The sequence below is a fragment of the Lactuca sativa genome, chromosome 1 (assembly GCF_002870075.4).
Source record: "Lactuca sativa cultivar Salinas chromosome 1, Lsat_Salinas_v11, whole genome shotgun sequence".
Classification (NCBI taxonomy): domain Eukaryota; kingdom Viridiplantae; phylum Streptophyta; class Magnoliopsida; order Asterales; family Asteraceae; genus Lactuca; species Lactuca sativa.
In genome coordinates, this window is record NC_056623.2 from 187,309,769 (window position 1) to 187,313,910 (window position 4,142).

At 29.7% G+C, this 4,142-nt stretch overlaps 1 long non-coding RNA gene across 1 annotated transcript; it reads left to right on the forward strand.

Annotated features, from left to right (window-relative positions):
* The first annotated feature begins 2,722 nt into the window (after positions 1-2,722).
* On the forward strand, positions 2,723-3,804 carry LOC122194545 (uncharacterized). The gene is made up of 2 exons (XR_006183860.1): positions 2,723-3,393; positions 3,472-3,804. It is a non-coding gene; the product is annotated as an uncharacterized LOC122194545 (long non-coding RNA).
* Positions 3,805-4,142: the final 338 nt, after the last annotated feature.

Genomic DNA, 4,142 nt, shown 5'->3' on the forward strand with positions numbered 1-4,142 from the left:
ACCCGACATAAAATTAACGGGTTAGGGTCAGAAATATTGATACGTTTATGTAAACGGGTTGACATGACATGACACGATAATTAAACGGTTAGGGTTAGGATCAAAACTTTCAACTCGAATATGACCCGTTTAATTATATATTATTTATTATAAGTTTCATATTTTTATAAATATATTATATATTATAGACTTGTAGTGAACCAAACACAAGAATTAAAAATAATATTCAAATTTTCAAAGTTACTTAATTAATTTTACTCATCCTCACCACTTATCCTCTTTGCTTCCCAACTTCAACTCTTTTCATTTTGCCTACTAAACTTACTAATTTTTTTTTTCATTCCATCTCCTAACTCCAATGTTTCACTTTTTCATTTTTGCATCTATAACTCCTACTTTCCAACTTTTAAAATGTTTCAAGCAGACATGACATACCATATTTACAAGGTCTAGACCTTAACCCGAAACCCGACACGAAAATAAACGGGTTGACACGACATGACACGATAATTAAATGGGTCGGGTTAGGGTCAAACCCTTTCAACCCGTTTAATGTCTTGACACGATACGAACCCGACACAACACGACACGTTTGCCAGGTCTACCTACATAGCAGTTTTCTGATGTAGAAGGGTTACTGGAATGCAAATTTGATATGGCAGGGAACTATGTCTAACTAACATGACATCACATATAAAAGAACACATGCAACAACGTTGGGGAGGAGATTCGAACTTATGATCTTTATTTTTTATGACAAACATCTAGAATACTAATATTAGGACGAGAAAATAACACAAATGCCTTGCAAACTTTTTAGGGTTTACCCATTGAGTCGTTAAAGTTTTTGTCGAACTTTATGGATCCCTAAACTAGGGTATGACCTGCTCTTTTAGTCCCTGTCAACCTATAATAACCGGTTAAGTGCCCTTTTAGAAGAGGAAAATTTGACGCTAAGTTTCGAACTCACGACACCCATGAACACAATTCAAGCGACATACCACTAGACTGAAGCGCTTTTTACGAATTTATTACCTGTTTCATTGTATATAATGTATAAAACACTGATATTCTTAATAATAATAATATTCTTAATATATATATATATATATATATATATATATATATATATATATATATATATATATTGAATATGTATAAAATATACGTACATTTTTAAACTAAATCTATAACTCTTTTAAACATATAAATACATTTTTAAAAATATATTTATTTTTATTTATTTTTTATATACATTTGAAAACTTATGTATGTCTTTAAAATCGTACTTATATAAAAAAATATATTTATTTGTATATAATAGGCTAAATAATTTTTTTTTCATATTAGAACATAATATATACATATAAATATCAAAACACCTGTTTATATGGTTTACATTGTATAAAAGATATAATTATATGTATTTGTACATACTATTAAATATTAATACATATTTACTTCATATTAATATGTATACGATATGTATTTATGTTATGGTGTTTACTTAGTTTTGTTCATTTTTAATGTATAAAATTCGTTTTTGAATTTATAAAATTTGTTTTTAATGTATATATATGTCTTCAAATATATATATATATATATATATATATATATATATATATATATATATATATATATATATATGCTTTTTTATACAAATATAGAATCATATTTATGAATATACTCCTCATTTCCTTGTATTATACGTATAAAACATGTATTTATATATATAAAAAACTTATTAATGAAAAATGTATTTATGTATATTAAAAGTAAAAATTATGTTTTAAAAGATAAAAAGTGCTTTTGTATCTTTTTAAACAAAAATTATTTTTCAAAAAACGTTTTTTGTCTTTAAAAACATAATTTACTTTTAAAAAACTATGTATATCTTTAAAATTGTTTTTATATCTTTAAAAGGCTTTATAGTATATAAATAAGGTTGTAAAGATATACAAACATACATATACGTATTTATTTATTTTAAAAACATATTTCTATATATCAAAAACATATTTATGTGTTTTTATACAATTTAAAAGCATATTTATATAATTTTAATGGTATAAATAAGATTTGAAGATATAAATATAACATTTTTTAATATATAAATATGTTTTAAAAATATTTATATATTCATAGCATTTAGTTATGTAATTAAAACAACAGGAATAATAATAATGCAAATAATAATGATAATATATTAATGAAAATAATAAAAATAATCAAAGTGATAATAATTCTAATATCAGTGTGATATATTATATTCGAACCACATATGTATTTAATCAAAATTCGTTGTAGCTTAGCACTGAGGCGTTTGGCTTTGGTTTAAGAGGTCCAGTGTTAGAATCCTTTGGCTTTCATTCTTCTTCTCATTGTTTTTGCTTTTTAAATAAGCGAAACACAATGCCATGTCAGCCAAAAAAAGCCCATGTCAGCCAAAAAAAGCCCATTCAACGCTGACGTGACGTACTACATGTACAGGCAGCCGATTAGAAACCGGGTAACCCCTAAAAAAGTGAAAACACAAAAATTTATGTAATATAACGAACCTAAAAATCTACAAAGGTTAAAACAATCATTTTTTAAAAACATAAGGGTTTTTATGATATTATCTATTTTGTAAACTCTACAAAGATTAAAACCAATCATTTCTTAAAAACATAAGAGCTTTTATGACATTATCTTTTTGTAAATATGTTATACATTTTTTCTCTATCCCTCACACATTCTTTCTCTCTCACACATTCTTTCTCTCTCTCATCCCTCATCTTGAAGATACATTTGGACCACCATCATGACTATTGGATGGCCACCAGAATCATCATAACGATGTCAGAACCACGATAACGACCCCCGAAGCACCGTAAGGCTGGAGGGAGTGGAGCCGCACTCCCTCCCACTCTCTCCCATTACCGCAGCTTCCTTAAAACACCAAAGGAGTGGAAAGAAGAGACAGATAGAGAGATAGAGGAGGAGAGAGAGGAAGGGAGCGCTCCCTCTCATTACCGTGTTCCCTAACCGCGCTTCCAAAACCGCATGGAGGGGGCGGTGTTTTAATGCCACATCAGCTGCGGTTTCAGCCAAACTGCATCCCACACCCTCCAGCCTAACATCGTCGGAACCACCAGATGGCTGCCTTTTCAATCTATCTGGATATGCTTGGTCGCCACTCCCTCCGCCTCCCACCGTTAGAAACCACCTTTTCACCTCTCATTTTTCTGAACCGTCACCAGATCTTGTTTCACCGGCCACATAATCTTGATTTCCGATTTTGTTTCACTAGTCACAAGATCTGAACGTATCTGAAGCAAAATGCTATCAAATTTGTTTCCCGATCTGGTTTCAGCGATCATCGCCACTGCCACCATCAAATTACAATCGTCGGTGAGATTTCCTCTATATTTTGCCCACCCCTCCTTACAAATATTTCTCCCAATCTACAATTTGTAGTTACTTGTGAAGGTGCGGTGGTTCAAGTCTACCGACAAAAGTAGTTTTTACTAAGATTAAGCTTGATAAGGATATGAAGTCGTTGCTTGATCGAAAAGAAAAAGATCGTGTTTCTGATAAATCTAAGGGGAAGTTTACTACTGATGATGTTGCTACAGGTGCATCTCTCCAAAAAACCGATCAGGTTATGTTTTCTTATTTATTAGCTTAAGAAATTCCCCTCTTTTGTTATGTTATTTTGATATGAGAACCATTTATGCGAGTTACTATTATAAAATTTGAAAATTAATCAGTTTGTTGCTCTAGCTTTTTGGATTTTATGAACTTGCTCATGTTTTACGGTTACTTGTTGATTAGATTCATGGGGTATTTGAATCAGAAATTAGTTACCTATTAGTAGTGATTAGCGAACAGATTGTTGTTCATTCCATGTTGCAAACTCATGTTCTTGATAGTTTTTTATTAGAACATGCTGATATAATATGGTTTTCCAATAGTGATAGGTTTTAAAATTTTAACGTTTAGTCAAATTTTAATAAGTTTGCAAAAAGTTATACGAGTTTCAAGAATTGACTAATTGACCTTATTTCATATTTCTAACTTACACTTCAATTTTCTTAATTGTTTTTATACTTTATTAAATTTTGGTAGTATTTCTGTTAAAACAATTGCAAAAACAAAGT